Genomic DNA, 15881 nt, shown 5'->3' on the forward strand with positions numbered 1-15881 from the left:
CTCCAGAGAGAACCTCAGAAGTCAAAGTCCTTAGCCGGCCTCTCCTAGAGAGGTCTCAGGGTTAGCGTGTTCACCCGAGGATTGTGTCCAACTCACTAACCACCCAAGTTGTCTGTGGTTAATAAGCAGTCAGTTATCTCCTCTGTGAGTTCTTTCTCCAGCCACAGGAGGATAAAGTCTCTGTGTTATCCCAGGGAATGCTGAGAGACTCAATGCCTTTCAGGCATAGGCAATCAATTTCCTTGGTGCAGGTTTTCCTAAAATCAAGGTGCTGCAGAGCTGGAGCACCCCAGCTGGCTAATTCTTGGAGCAGGATAATGCTTCTGCTGGCAGCGCAAGAGTAATGCAGGCTTCTGCTGAGCCATCTGCAGGGAAGCATCTTGCCATTTCCTGACACCCACATGCTGGCTTTCAGCCATGAGCACACAGAACTCTTCTGGGCTGACCGTACAACCTGTGGACTTCATACTTCCAACACTGAGCTGGGTGGGTGGGTGGATGGACGGATGGATGGCTTCCTCCCATTAAGGGCAGCCTGAGATGCCAGAGTGTGATAGTGCCAGCCCTCAATACGCTTGGTGAAGGGCAGCAATTCATGCCCTGCTCTGGCCGAGGGAAAGGCGCAGAAGGACATAGCCTGTGTCTGCACAGCCATGAGGAAAGCAGTGGTGAGCATGGTAGTAGTCCTGGGTGCTGAATACATCCCCCTCAGAGCATCCCCTTGGCAAAGGGAGAAGCAGAAGAGCGAAGGCACTGGCACTGGCCTGCTGCTTTGCCCATGTTGGGTTTTCCTTTGTGTTCCACTTTGTAAATGTCATTTGGGCTGTAAAATGTCACTTGATGTCTTTCTTTCCAAGATGTTTTCAGCAATGACTGCTCCAGAAACATGGCCAAGACCTGCCAGTTAACCTGAGAAAACAGACTTCTCTTGTTCTTCTCCAAGAGCACTTGCCAGCCAAGGATCTCAAAATATTTTGCCCCACTTAGTGTATCCCACAGCAGGAGCTTTGTTACCTGAAGCCAAACTTGATGAACGAGCTCCCACCTGAGCCTGGGACTGTGCTACCTTCTATGCCTAATGGTTTGCTGAAAGCTGTGGCCACCTCTTCAGGAGAAACTCCTGAGATATGGCAGTCACAACCCTCCTCGGAAGGGTAAGGGAGGGACAGATGTGCACTGTGCAGCCCAGTGCAAGGTGAAGGTGGGAAATTAGCCTCTTACAGCAGGACTGAGGTGTGACAGCACTCACTTCTGCCTTTTGTGCATTCAGCTCCAGCTGGGAGGCTGAAGGAAGAGCGGCTTCTTACATGCCCCCTCAAGCAGCATCGTGACTATGGCCAAGAGACACAGCTCCTAAGGGAGGCAGGCAGGGGAAGACTGAAGTGGGACCGTCCTCTGCGGCCACATAACCTGCTCCGAGTCAGAGGCTGCCAGACAAAGCGTTGGCTGTGCCTCTTCATGTGACCAGAGCAAGAAATGGTCCAGCAGCTGCTGCAGTGGGAAGTGGTTGCACCAGCACTCTTGCCCACCTCAGGGAAACTGAGGCACGCAGCGGCGATGTGCGCCATCAAGCAGCAAGTGAGGAGACCAAATCGCAGAAGCACAGCGGTCCCTGGCTTAGGGCTATGCCCTCTAGGTTGCCTTATCGATAGCCAACCCTCACGGGCAGTAGCCGTGGCAGGTGGCTCCTTCTTGCTGCAGTCGGAGCGAGAAATCACTCCAGCGATCCCCCCGTGAGGAACAAAAAAATCCCAAGCCCTCGCCTTCAGCGGGGAGAGCAGCGGCCGGGCCCGGGTCAGGGAACCCTCCCCCTCCCAGGGTGCCCGGCCCCGCTGCGGGCGGCGGGGGCAGCGCTGCGGCCGCGCCCGGCCCCGCTCTCGCTTCCCCCGCTTTTCCCGGCTCTGGTGCCCTCCTCTCCGCTCCTTCCCCCTCGCCGGCTCCGCTCTCGCCCCTTCCCCGCTTAAGGCGGCCCCGCGGGATGCGCGGCGCTCAGGAGTCGCTGCGGGCGGCCCTCGGCGCTCCCCCACCCCCGGCGCGGGGTGGCCTTAAATCGGCCCCGCGCCGCCCGTAGCCGCATCGCCGGCGCCGTCTGAAGGCGGGCGCCGCCATCCGCCGGCAGCGCCGACGGGCCGGTCCCGGCTGCCATCCCGGTGCCGGTCCCGGTGCCAGTCCCGCGGCGCAGGGAGGACACGCCTCCGCCCGGCGGCGGGCGATGCTCCCCCGGCAGCCCCCGGCGCGGTGCCGCCCCGCGCTCGGCGCCCCGGCATCTCCGCCGTGACCGACCCATCTCGCCAGGTAAGCGGGAGACTCGCGCTCGGGCATTGGGGTTTTGGGGGTGGGGGCAGCGCCGGGGATACAGGGGTGACCTTGCGGTCCCCTGGCGCTTGGCGCTGGAGGTGTGCTCTGCCCTGCGACCGGCAGCGGGGTTCCCGAACTTCCTCCCTGCTCAGCGCCCGAACGGGCTCCGCTCTTCACGGGGAGCCCCTGTCCTTGCATCTCCCCACACCTTGGCCCGGGCACCTTCCAGAGGAGCGACATCCCACTCCCAGGCTGGAATTTTCCAGCTGTGGGGAGATGCCCCCATTCCTGGTGTGCGTCCACCCGGGAATCTCGCCGCCGGGATCTCCGAGCGATGGTACCCAAACGCGGGTCCTGAACACGCCGCTGCTCCCGGAGAGGTTTTATTGCTCCTCTTGGTGACAAATATCAGGGAAGCCAAAGTACAGAGGGGCGAAGGGGTTTGTGTGCAGGCACAGGCAGGCTCGGTAGCAACCGAATTCAAGTGGACATCTCCGTGAGGGGCTCTTGAGAGGTGGACTGGGAGAGGGCAAGAGAAGGAGGGCGGGGAAGGGCTCTGCCCTTTTCACCCCAGTTGGCACACGTGTGTCTGCCGAGGGATGCACTTGCTGGTTTTCTGGAGCAGAGTTTGGGGTCTATGTTGCTAGATGAGTTGGAAAGTACTTTTTTCAGCATCCTACTCCTGCGACTCACCCATCCAGTTTCAGGCCAGGGGAGAGCAGGGGTAGGCTCAGCAGCTAATGCACGACAGGGAGAAACCCCTCAAGGTGCTGCAAATCTGGAGAGAAGCAGCTGTTTTCTCCATAACTCTTTAGGGGAAACTGCCAAGGGGCAATTTCTGTGCGTCTGGAGAGAAAGGGTATTTGAATCATGGGGCAGCACCAAGCATCACCATAGCAGAGCAGTAATGACAAGCAATAAATACCTGTCCAACAACTTGAAGTCCGCACAGCTCAAGGAGTGAGTGGAGGAGAGGGAGCGATGCAGCCTCTGCAGGTGCTTTCAGCTCGTTTCCTGGACCCAGTTTCCTTGTGCAAAGCACGTATGTGCAGAGAGTGTAACAGGCAACAGCGGCTTCACAGACAAGTCTGGTCACTCACCTCTGCTGCGCCTTAAATCTCATCTGGTGCAAAAAGGGAAAAATGAGTTCACGCCTTGCATCCCTGGGTAGCCAGCAGAAGTGCAAGGCATTGACCTTGCTAGCCTCAGACAGGACTAGGAACAGGGACCATATCACAAGTTGGGAGACAGGTGCACAGAGACAGCAGGATGGGAACTTCACAGAAGGGAGGCCATCGTTCCTCTGAAATTAGATACCTTGGTAGAAGATTATGGAGACCTCAGTCTCAGGTAATAGGGAGGGTTACCGGGCATGAGGGGGGGCACTGGCAGAGCTGTGTGTGACGCCCTGTGTCACATCTTTTTGCAGCTCTGCATGCTGCAAATCCCCTTCTCTCGATGCCTTGAAGCAGGATGTGGGGAGCTTGATGACTTTCGGTTGGTGCTTGCTCCATGGTTTCCTGGAAGCTCTCTGTTAGCAGGCATACCTTGGACACAGACCGTGCGTGACTGCCAGTGGCTGAGCACACGCTGTGTCTGCCTGTTGTGAGGCCAGGAGCTCACTGACTGTGATTCCTGCCCTCCCTATCTTCCAGGAGCAACTTTGGTGTTGCTTTCAGAGCACTTCAGTCTGCACTGAATTAAGGCTCTGCAGGGCAGTTAATGTGCAGAGGTAGATGCGCTGAGCAGCTAACTTGTCGTATCGGGTGTTTCAGGAATAGATGAGATCAAATTAAAGCTCTTGGCTTCTTTGGCATTTTCAGTGTAGTAACAATAATAATAATAATAATTGAAAAATCATCTAGGCACCCTTGCAATCCCAAAGCAATTCAATCAGCCGACACAGAGCACAGCTGAGATACAGCCACCTTTATAGCCAAATGCCTCAGTTTGATTTGCAAGACATTTTAGCAGCCATGGGATAGAAAGCAAAGCAGTTGGGCTGAGGACACTTGCTCCCACGGAAAGGGTTTTAACGAGAAAAGCTCCCGCACCTTTGGGCTTTGTTACAGTGTCATTTGGGAAGACTGTTGCCTAGGGAGCTGTACAGAGCTATAGAGCAGCTAAATGTACACAAGAGATAAAACACTTTCACAATGCACAGCCCTTAAATTCATATTCTTTCCACGGTTTGGGAACGTCTTTGTGACTATTGCCTATGTCCTCTAATGCCATCTTCCCTTCAGATTGTCCGAGGTCATACTGGACAGCTCAAGGCTATGTCTCCTATGTAGCCAGCATCCTTTCTTCTTGCTTATGAAGCATTGGTAGAGGTGCTTTTTGGCAGGGAACTTCCCTCTGCTTCAGCAGCAGGCCAGGAGATGTCCCTAGTGTCTGAGAGCAAAGTCATACCTAGCTGACAGCTTGCTGGCAGGAGCCTGGATTGCATTCACTCCAGCCGTACCCCTGGATAGCTTTCCTCCCCTCTTCACCACAGTAGTCACCTGCCAATGGCAGTGCCCTGCACATCCACATGTTTCTCAGTGCCTTCATAGCTCCAGCCTCTGCTGCCCCTCTCCCTCAGGGTGCTGGTGCTGCAGGCACAGTCACCTCCAGCTTCTCACCAATGCCTCGGGAGGCAATGTTGCTGTCCCAGACATCAGAAGCCACCCCACAACCCCATCCATTTCCAGGAACTACTTCCAAAGCCTCTTCTTCCTCCTCTTCAGCTCTCTCGGTTGTCTTTCCTATTCCCAATATTTGGGAGCAATAAAGACACATACTGCAAGCCTTCATATGTGTGCCTACGAGGGATGAGACATTTGATAGGCTCCAAAGATGCCCTTTACTAAGCATGGAAAATTGCTCTGGGAAAGCTCTGCAATTATTCTGCAGGATGTACACGGGAAAGATGATATCTGTCCCCTTCCTCTTTGTATCTAATTGTTCCTAATAAAAGAAGAAGCCTAAAAGGGATGTAATAAGCCAGACTGGAATCCAGGTCCCACACACCTCCAGGGCCCTGGAGAAGTCTAGGATCTCTCTGCCCTTTTTGCTTCTGGCCTTTCTGCCTAATAATAAGCATTATGCTTTTCTGCACCACTTCCCATCCCGAGATCTGAAAGTACTCCACATATGTGATTAAGAGCACTCCCTGCCCACATACAGAGCTGTTTGTCAGGATGACTACCCCCACTTTACAAGGGAGACACTGCAGCTCATCACGTCAGAGCTGAGACAGACCCAGATCATCTGTCTCCCAGGCGAGGCCCCTGCAACTCTGAGAAGCACTTGCTGGGAAGAAGCTCAGACTGACAGGACTGTGATTTAAAACCAGTGAATACCACAAAAGACTAATAAATACAGGGCACAATGAGACCTGTGGCTGTCAGCACCCTCCTCTTGGGTGCAGGCAGAACTGCCTAAAGCCCGCTCTTCGACAGGGACCCCCACTGATTCCTTCAGGCTGGGGTGTGTCTCCAAACTGTGCCTTGATCCATGGTCAGCACACTTATAGAAACTTGGTCCTTTAATCTTTCATGCTGTTTTAGGCTGTGCAGGCTCATAATTAAGAGCTTGAAGTCTCTTCTAGTTTGCTCTCATGTGACATTAGTGCTCCCGAAGGTCTTTCCTTAAAAGCTTGAATTTATCTACTTTGCCAATGTTCCCAAGTGTTCAATCAACTGCCTTGTTGTCTTACTCCACCATGCAATGTGGGGGGCTGTCTGAGATCCTTCTCCCTGAGTTGAAAACAGTGCACTTTGCAAATTCCTCAGATTTATAAAACATGAGCCAAGTTTCCTCGGGAGGCACAGCTTCCCAGGACTGAGACACAGAACTGGGATCTACAGCTCCAGCACGGGGGCCTTTAGATTTTGTTTGCTGCTCATCCCTACTCCTATCAGCTAAACCCACTAATGCCTAATGCACATAGAGACATTCCTTAAAATGGGGTTGGTTAGCTCAGAGACACAGTTGACAAAGGATATTGAGGTGAAAAACAAAGCAATCAACAACATGGAAGAGGGAGAATGAATGCTTCTTTATATGGCTTTTCTCAGTAAAGGAACTGGAGTGCATCCAGGAAAATGTGAAAGGTAGCAATTTGATGATAAAAGTACGTTTTTTTCCCCTGCTGTGATAGTGACATAAGGAACTCGCTGCTACAAGATGCTTCTGGTGCTGAGTGCAGGATTAAGAAAAAGAGGAGACATTTTGATGGATAGTAGATCATTTATCACTGGACAGGTCAGTCCATTTGAAATAGATCTAAATCTTCAGGCTTCAACCCCTCACAGTTGCCGAGCATAGGATTTCTTATATCTTCTAAAACCCACAATATTGATCAATGTAAGAGACAAAGGACAAAAGGATAGAGACATGTTCAAGTGAAGATCACTGGGGCATATTTTAATTTCCAGGCAGAAGCAAAAAATATGTGTTTTCCAGCCTGTGTGCTGACACTTAGCTCTCATAGGTTTGGGTTTGTCAGCTAAAACAGGTTCACATTAAGTTCTGATGAGACTTGAGCTGGTCCAGTGCTTATGTTGCCACTTCCCTTGCCTGTGTTATGGATTTTAACAGACTGGAAGCATCCTGGCAACTTTGTGTGGTGCTAGTCTATCAATAATGCTGTATTTTAAAAGGAAATTATATTGTTCTATTCTTTGGATGTTACCTCCTGGCAAGGAGAGCAAGGGCATTTATTCCCAGTACAGCCAACCTCTAGACAAGCAAGTGCTGGGATTACTTGGAGCTGAACAGGGTTAGCAGTTGGGCAACCTCAGCTCTGGATAAAAGATTTTAGAGCAGCAGTTCTGTAAGTTCACGGTGGGTCTGTGTGTGGGAGTACAGGGCACTTGGGAACTGTGATTTGCTAAGCAAAGCAGGATTGCTCCTCGACAATCCTTGTATGGGAGAACCTGGAGAAAAAGCCAAGAGCAAAGCAGGCAACAGTACCTTGCAGACCCTGCCTTCCCTGAGACTATGCTCCCCATGTGGCATTGCAGGGCAGCCTGGCTCCTAAAGACACTGTCTTTAAGGGCAGGGGTAGAGACGTGGTTTTAGCAAGGTCCTCTATGTCCAACAAAAATCTCTCAGTACTTCTTGATAGAAATAACACAGGTGATTCTTGCCTGACAGAAGCAGAGGTTGCTGGCTCCTCTCCCTCTTCATGCTCCAGTAGTTAAAGTAAGATACTTTAATATTCATCTTGCCCTGACCCTCCCTCATTCTGAAACCATTCTAAAAACAGCTGTAAAGGGGTATTTCTCTTATGACCGTAGATTTAATTTATTATTATGGTTACATCCATAGCTATGGGACAGGCAGCAATGCTGGGCTTCATGAAAGCCCTGGCTGTGACCACAGCAATAGGACTGACATTCACTGGGACAATACTGCACCAAGTGCTATGTCAGAGACCAGTGCTGAGTGAACCTGGGTGGCAGCAAGGGATCTTGTCCTCTCTGCAGTGCTGGGGTGCCTTCCTTAGTGGAGGTGGTCCAGTCTATTGCATTCATTGTGTCCTCCCCTCCATTTTCTCCAGCACAGATTGCCAGGGTGAACTTAGCTTTCTCCCTGCTGATACCTCACCCCCTGGATCCTTCCCTCCTGAAGCCCTTCCCCCAGCCCAGATCCACACAAAGGTGAAAAAGAAGGAGGAGACGATGATTTCCTGTATCTGCCAGCTTCTCTCTCCACCTCTGACGTGAATAAAGCCCTTCATGGTTTTCTCTTGAGCAAACACAGATGCTTTTGTTTTATGGGCTGGTGGGACGGGATGGAATTAATAAATCAGAGAGCCAGTGCTGTGCTGCCACATTCCTGCAATTTTAAGGCAAGATCACACACCAAAAAAAAAGCAGAAACAAAATAGGCAATCTCTTCAGAGAGAGCTCAGATGATTTGACTGTGCCTCTTGCTTGCTGTCCCACTCGATCTCCTGCTCCCTCACTCTTGTTTATTCCTCCTCCTCCTTTCTCCTACTTTCTCATTCCCATTAACCTCATTTCTTCTCCTGTTCCCTCTCCTTCCCTCAGGAACCACTTTCAGTCGCACCTTAGTATCTCACCTACACCCATTTTTCTTCCCTCACCTTCCTTTCATCTATACTCCCCTTACCTCTACCCCACAGTAAGGTGCAACCAAGGCTTGTACATCCAGGTATCAAGTTCAGTGTCCTGCATGCAAGTCCAAGAGCCAGGAATGCCTCAGCTTTTATACTGTGGACTGAAATGTCCACTCTTACACCTGCTTCCTCCACCCTAATTCATTTGCTCTTTGTAAGGAGAATGTTGCTGCCTGAGAGATTCATTGAATTACTCTGGGAATAAAGCACACAAAGTATTACTGTTCTCCTCTCTGACATGGTATTTAACAGTATTCCTGCAAGCAAAATTGGAGCCTGCCCCAGAAGTAGCAGACCCTTTTTCTCCTTGAAGGGTAACCAGAAATGCTTTGTCTAAAATTAATTCTTTTGAGCCCAATAACAAGTTTTAACGTCTATACTTGTCTACCATCAGGTGGTAAGGGGCTAGGAGAAGATTTTTTTTCTGCCCTGTAATTAGCCGACTGTATGTGGGGCTTCAGGAGGGCAAAGCAAACCATGTGGTTAGTACAAACTACCGTCAAGGGGCTGAGACAGTTTTTATTCACTGCAAGGTTTGTTTTTTCTCTAATGAGCTGAGGCACTTGAAAGTCATTTCCCCAGAGTGCTTATACATTGTTGTGCTTATCTTACCTGTGGGGGAACTGAGGCACTGAAGCAGGTGAAACGATTTGCCCAGATCCACATACTGACGCATAGTTGAAGCCAGAAAAAGAACCAAGAAATCTTGTTTCACAGTTGACTGCTTTATCCTCTGGCCTTGGAGGAGGCCGGCAAAGACCTTTATCTTGTTTATATGAGTGGATAGTCATTCCAAGAGGACGCTGGGGCAAGGGTATCTTTCTGTACTAATACATGTCTTAATGAGTCCTGTTGCTAAGCGGCTTCAATGATAGATCATGCATCTTCTTCACTAAGCGTTGAAATAATTTTTTAATCATTAAAGCTAATATAGAATCCTCAGAAACATCCAAATCTCACAGCAGGGGCTGAAATTAGCAAGCAAACAGAAACCAAATCATGATTATCCCTGTGCACCTCTACAAAGCCCACAGGCAGCATCTGCTGAAGTCAAACACGAGCAGGGCTGAGCTGTATCTCAGGGCTGTGCTGGGCAGTCAGAGGCAAGCTGGCAAATCCTACCGCTTCAAGGTCTGCAGCAAGCTTCTTTCCTCCCTCAGACGTGTGCCAGCTCCTCATTTTGGTGGAGCAATAAGAAAGGAGGTAGGAGTATTAACCACTGACCCCAGATAGCTGAGGCGTCTCCTGGCAGATCTTTTGGAAGGAGAAATTATTTGCATTTTGTCGAGTGCTATTAAGTGGCAGATCTCAGCCTGGCCAACATTGTTCCCCCATCCTGGTTTTTTCTTTTGTTTTGTTTTTTCCCTTGAAACCACATCCTCCATCCTGCTCCTGTCAACATCTTACAGCCTCTGTTTTGTAAAATACTAGATATTTCAGGTGTCCTCTTCAGTCCAGTCCCCTGCTCTTCCTTCACTCACACCTCTGCCCTCCACTGTGGGATACTAGCACCTCTTGCACTGTATCAGACCATAGTCTTCTCCACAGCTCCTCCAGTGATCCCAGTGTGTTTTCCATTCTGGTTAGCAACTCTTATGCTGTTTCCTGTTTTCCTCAAGTCTACAATGGTTGGCTGCATGTTTTCAAATTATAACGGGAGCTTTCTTTACAGCAGAAGTGAAGTTTCTAACTTCCATGTTAGAATAAGATTCTTGGAGCATTAAGAAAAACATAACAGATCTCTTATTACTTGATATGCGTCAGCTGCTCCATTACAAGGGAAGTCAGAGGACATTGATAAACACTTTGCTAAGATCATCACTGCTGACCTCTGTGTTAAGAAGACTTTTGGGGGTGAATATAGTTTACACCAATAGCTTACAAACCAATAGTTTACAAATCTTTGGGAAAGGATAACTTAAAATTGCTCTTTCCACCTCCAAGAGTCTTGTCACCCGCTTGAGAACAAATCCTATACTGTTCCTGTACCATGACCAGTCTCCCCACTTGCCCTCCCAGTCGCGTTAGTCTGTTAGACAAATTTTGCACCCTTCATCCCACCTAGTACTCTCTTCTGGAGGTGCTGCAGAGGACACGTGGTTCTCCTGTCAACACCAGCTCCCATTCAGTGGTAGATAAGCTGCCATCCCAGCAAGTTTTGTTCATAGTACATCAAGCCAAAGCCACGCTTGGATTGTAGCTCCCTGGAAGTCAAACCAAGTCCTGGAACTGTTTAACACTGGTGCAAAATAATCACTAAGCAAGATTTCTGCTTCTTTATGCTCCCTTCTGCAACACACTTACCAGAGTGATAAAATCTGATACCAAGTATTTCTTTCCTAACACCAATATGGGTCCTGACCTGAGCATCAGGACAAACACAGATGGCCTACAAATTAGTTACAGCAGCAGGAGCAGAAGTCCAGTTTCTTCCTTCTTCCTTCCCAAGAGGTTTTTCGATGTTTCCTCTGTCTAGGAAGTGTTGCTGATCCTTCAGAGTTATTTTTTGTGGAGCTGGTAAGGGATAGAGGTAGTTCACATGTGCACGTGTAAAGCTAGGAATGCCTCACCTGACTTCTTGACTTCCAGAAACGTCCTCACAAAGAACTGCTTTTGGTCTTGTGCTGCTGTAGCTCAGAAATACCAAGGTCACTGTCACGCTGAGGACATACAAGACCACTGTCGACAGAAGACCAGCACGCCAGGCACCAGCCAGAGATGCAGGGTGTGTACACACTTGCAGGGGTTTGGGAAGGATGTGGGTGGGAGCAACCTTAGTAACACCATCCTAAGTTTAGCCCAGTTTGGGTAACACCCAGCATTGCTCTGCTGGGAAAGAGCTGATAAGTTGAAGAAGGAGACTTTACTACAGACAGAGAAAAAAGGTTGTTAACAGTCACTTAATATATGGAATCTAGTTCAGGACAAAATCTGTGAAAAGCAACCAGAAACATGCTCCGGGGAAAGGAGTTCATTGTCTAGTAAAGACAAATTGGCCCCTTGTTTTAAGGCATTTCTGAGTTTCCAGAGATCCAATTTCTACTTCTGCAGCTGCCACTTTTACCAGCATCTCTGTGTGTGGGGAGACTACACCCTGATCCAAGGCACACAGTTTTTTGATAACCAGAGCAACCTTTCCTCCCTGTAACACAAGGAGAGAGCCAGATTCACCCCCAGAATCAGGACAGATTCAGATCCACCTCTCAGATTTACAGCATCGGCCCACTTTTAATTTTAACAAGAAACCATTCTTTGACCTGATGTTTCAGGCCAACCTGATCTGCCTTTGAAGTGAGCTCCAAGGGCTCTCAAAGTGCAGAGGAAGGTCCAAAAAAAGCCTAGTTCATCTTTCCTTTCAACCAGAAGTATCTACTCATGAGTTATTCTGTCCAAGGCCAACTGGCAGCCCATGAATGTGGAAGGAAGGTAGGAAGGACAGCACGGCCCAGAAACCTTGACTGCAGAGGTTTAAGAGCTGGGGAGAGGCATCTCCCAGATTTTCTTGCTTGTATTTCTGCAAAGATGATGCTTCAAACTCAAGAAACAGACAGAGCAGGCAACTTACCAGGTTGGAGGGAAGCATCACCCACTTACACATCCAGGTCTCGATCAGCCTGAAGCACACAATTTCACAGGTAAGCCCACAAGTACAATACAGCATAGGCTGACCTCCCTCTCAAGGGAAGGTTCATAAACACTGTGTGTAAAGATGACTCTTAGACCTGTCTGCTTTCAGGTGCAATTAAGGAACATGGCAGAGAGCAAGCCCTGTACAAGCAAGCCCTATGGCAACCCTATGCACTCTAAGGGAGAGATCAGAGTTTGTCTCTTGTGCTGAGAGCTCGTCTGCCCTCACAGCCTTCCCTGCCTTCCCAACAGACTCTTCCATTTTCACAGTGCAAGACATGGAAAAGCAGAAACCAAAACCTACATCTTTTTTTTCTAGTAGGCTTGGATTTTTGTCAGAAAGGGGCACTGACTTTTGCTACTCTTCAGCTCCATCTGTTCACCCAAATGGATCCACTGCTTATCTTTTCTACAAAATAAAACTTATTTAAATATCTTCTGGCAGCTGCTGCCAGTGTCCAAGTTAGATATTTCAACTACTGCGCTAACTGCTCCCGTGGCATTCCCAGGAGGTGGGAATTGCATATGGGTTTCTTGATACCTTGGCACCTAATTCAGATGTGACCTGCCTGTAGTCCAGGGTCAACAGCTTCCCTGATAGGACAGGGAAGGGCAGCAGGACAGCCACAGCAGGACACTGGCCATCACCTTCCTGTCCCTTCTTTCCTTTGCAGTCTTCTCTTTTTATTTCACATACAGAAGGCAGAAAAATAAACACTGTTTTCTGACTCTAATTTTCATTTTACTGTTTCTTTTAATCGAGCCCAAGCTACACAGATCAGCTGTGGCATTGAAGGTACAAGTCGAGCAGCGGACCATAACGTATATCTATTGCAAAAGACAATTCTCTAGGTGCCAATTTATTTCTCCATTCTACATTTGTTTATAAAAATGTCTGCATGACGCTCGGATGCCGTGCAGCAAGTGGCAAATCTGGTGAGTGCTGATGATTTATTTGGAGGAAGAAATCAGAATTAGCATTTTGGACCATCTCAGCTAGTTACAAAGCAAGTGTATTTCACACAGTTCAGAGAACTGCAACGGCAAAAATGTCCATCAGGGAGACCAAAGTGATGTTTCTCCTCTTTTTACTTCTCACACAACTGACAACTGCGTGATGTGGTAGCAACTCATCGGGGCTGGTCAGTGTCCTCTCTGTGCTAATCTATATGGAGCGGCCACCCACAAAAACATTCCACACAAATTTGCTGTTTTCTTGGTGGTTTTATTGATCACATAACTCAGCCAGCACTCTCAAATAAAAACTGGGGGGGATTCTTACCTTTGCATTGCACTCACTTGCCCACAGTTCTTCCATGCAAAAATGGATCTTGACTTCAGATTCTTCAGGGTGCCAGCACATACATGTAACCATTAAAATGTCAGTATTCCCACAGGTTTTAGGAACATATTCATCTACATTGATATTTTAAACGGCATAATCGCTGTTTCACTCATTTGCACTCTGAATTCAGCCAGAGCAGCTTCTCCTTTGCTTTCTTTTGACCTCCTTAGGGCTAATCAGGAAGTCCAGCAGGGAAGAGCATTTCAACATTGCCTTTGAAAGCAGGAGGAAAACAAGCTGTCTAAATCAATCAAGGGTGTGCATTAGTGATAGCATGTTCCTCTGGAGGTCTGCATTTGATGTCATATTGACACATAGCTAAGATCAAAGCCTGTCTCTGCATCCTGGCTGCTACCACAGGAACAGCATTGGCCTTTGGGCCTCATATCTTTAGAAGGAGCTTTGTGATCAACATGATTTTTTCCTCCCAAAACAAGCACCTGTGGAATATAATTATCCATCAAATAATGCCTAATGCCTTTTTCTCTGATAAAGTAATTCCTCTCCATCTTTGAAAATGTTCTGGAAGGAAATACTATGGGTTTTTCCTTTCTGCTTTTGTAAGAAATCTGTAAAATGACAGCTCCCACTCCTGCTGAACAGGCATCAGCTGTTAACTCAGTAGGGAAAGATCTGAATGAAATATACAGAAACTTTGGAACAATCCGCTATTGTTTTTACTTCCTTAGAATTATTTTGCCTCCTTGGAAAAAAAAAAAAAAAAAAAAAAAGAAAAAAGCCCTTTTTTTGTTGGCTAATGCAGATATTGGGCTGATTCATGCTGATATGTTTGGAATGATTATTCTGTAATAGTCATCAGCGTCTGAAAAGGACTTCAGTTCTGCTAGAGCTCAGCAGCAGGGGAGAGAAGCTGACGTTTGAATAAGCCCCCGACTTTCCTTTCAAGAGAGGATAACTCCAAGCTTAGAGGTCTCTCAGGAGACAGCTAGCTTTCTCAGGAGACATCTGGTACCACCTGCTTCTCTTTAGGCCTGAGTTGCTAATCTTTCTCCAGGTATTTCTGGCATCCCTGGATTACGGCTCTGCAGTGCAGGGAAATTGTGATGGGGCAGAGGGCTGTGTCCCTCAGAGTCACAGCCCACCCTTGCCAATGCTCAGGGGGCAGGAAGGCAGTGACATGTTGCATGGGTCGATCATGAAGGACATTTGGGTCTCAGCTGATTAAAAATAGCCTGGTTTAGACCTCCTTTTTCAGGCTCCAGAAGGCTCCCTGCGAGGATGAGTTTTGCAGCCAAGTTCAAGGTCTAGCATTTATCCGAACTGGGTTATCTCCATTCCTGCTGATAGCCCAGATAGTGCCTGGATACCCTTGATCTACCTGGGGATAGCAGGCTGAGCCACGTGCTGTCTCTAAGGTATTGGCTCCCATGGGACACAGCCAGCAGATTTAATTAGCTTCGTTAAAGTTTCCTTTTTGTTTTCTGTTGAGGTTTTTGAGCCTTTCTTTTTTTTTTTAAATTGGAACAAAGCCCTGTATAAAGCATCACCCTCCTCCAGTCTGTGCTCCCCCACGCAAGCCACATGTCTGGGATAAGGATGCTTTTGGTAAAGGCACCATGCCAAGCTGTTTATGGACCAAGACTGAAGGAAGATTCTTGACTTGGGCTCATGTGGGCAGTGGAGGGATGGGGGGGTGTGCATAGTGTATTCCCCAAGGACAAGTCTGGTTTCTGGGCTGAAGTAACTGCGCTCCCATAGGGTAAAGAGATCAGAGCTGGCAGGGAGAGGATGAATCCTTTCTTTGCATCTGAGGAAAAGGCAAAGGAACTTGGGAAGGGCAGCTGTTTCACTGGGAGTGACTCACTTCCTGGGGAAGTTGTCCCCACAGGAGCCTGCTCACCAAGGGACAGAGTATAGATGGGGCTGAACCTTGAAACCCCACAGCTGCTGGTAGTTCTGCTCTTCCTGCCCTGGGGAAGGACCTGGCCATCCTTCCCTGTATTGTTTTATTATTTGTAGTTCTCTGATTTTTGTCTCTCCAGGGGACTCAGTTAGTTTTCCCTTGCCCTCTGTCCCCACAAGTGGTAGAGAAGTAGTCACCTCATTCAGATGGCAGGTGTCACTTGCCTGAAGGCATTCAAAAGGTCTGCAGCAAAGGGAGGATTAAAACCCCTAGCAGAAGAATATTCTTCCATCTTCAGACAGAACCACAGTCTCCTGCATTGCCTGTACTACTGGGAGGTCAAGATCCCAGTTGTGGTTTAGGAGAGAGCCTTTCTCTTCCCTGTTCCATGCACCTCTCCTATGAAGTCATGCTGAAAGAATTGAGATTGTTCAGTCTGGAGAAGAGAAGGCTCCAGGAAGACCTTAAAGCACCTTCTGGTACCTAAAAGGGGCTACAAGAGAGCTGGAGAGGGACTTTTTATAAGGGCGTGTACTGATAGGACAAGGGGAAATGGCTTCAAACTGAAAGAGGGTAGGTGTAGATTAAATATTAGAGAGCTTTCTTCACTTTAAGGG

The 15881-nt window shown here is 48.6% G+C and overlaps 1 protein-coding gene across 2 annotated transcripts in view; it reads left to right on the top strand.

The window, feature by feature from the left end:
• Window positions 1-1880: 1880 nt before the first annotated feature.
• Window positions 1881-15881, top strand: part of LOC135409210 (galactosylgalactosylxylosylprotein 3-beta-glucuronosyltransferase 1-like) — a 29048-nt gene continuing 15047 nt past the window's right edge. The window contains exon 1 of one of the 2 annotated variants that reach the window (XM_064644428.1): window positions 1881-2295. The gene's annotated coding sequence lies outside the window, so the exon portion shown is untranslated. The remainder of the gene's footprint in view (window positions 2296-15881) is intronic. The other variant, XM_064644427.1, reaches the window with a different exon arrangement.

This window comes from Pseudopipra pipra, chromosome 2 (genome assembly GCF_036250125.1).
Source record: "Pseudopipra pipra isolate bDixPip1 chromosome 2, bDixPip1.hap1, whole genome shotgun sequence".
Classification (NCBI taxonomy): domain Eukaryota; kingdom Metazoa; phylum Chordata; class Aves; order Passeriformes; family Pipridae; genus Pseudopipra; species Pseudopipra pipra.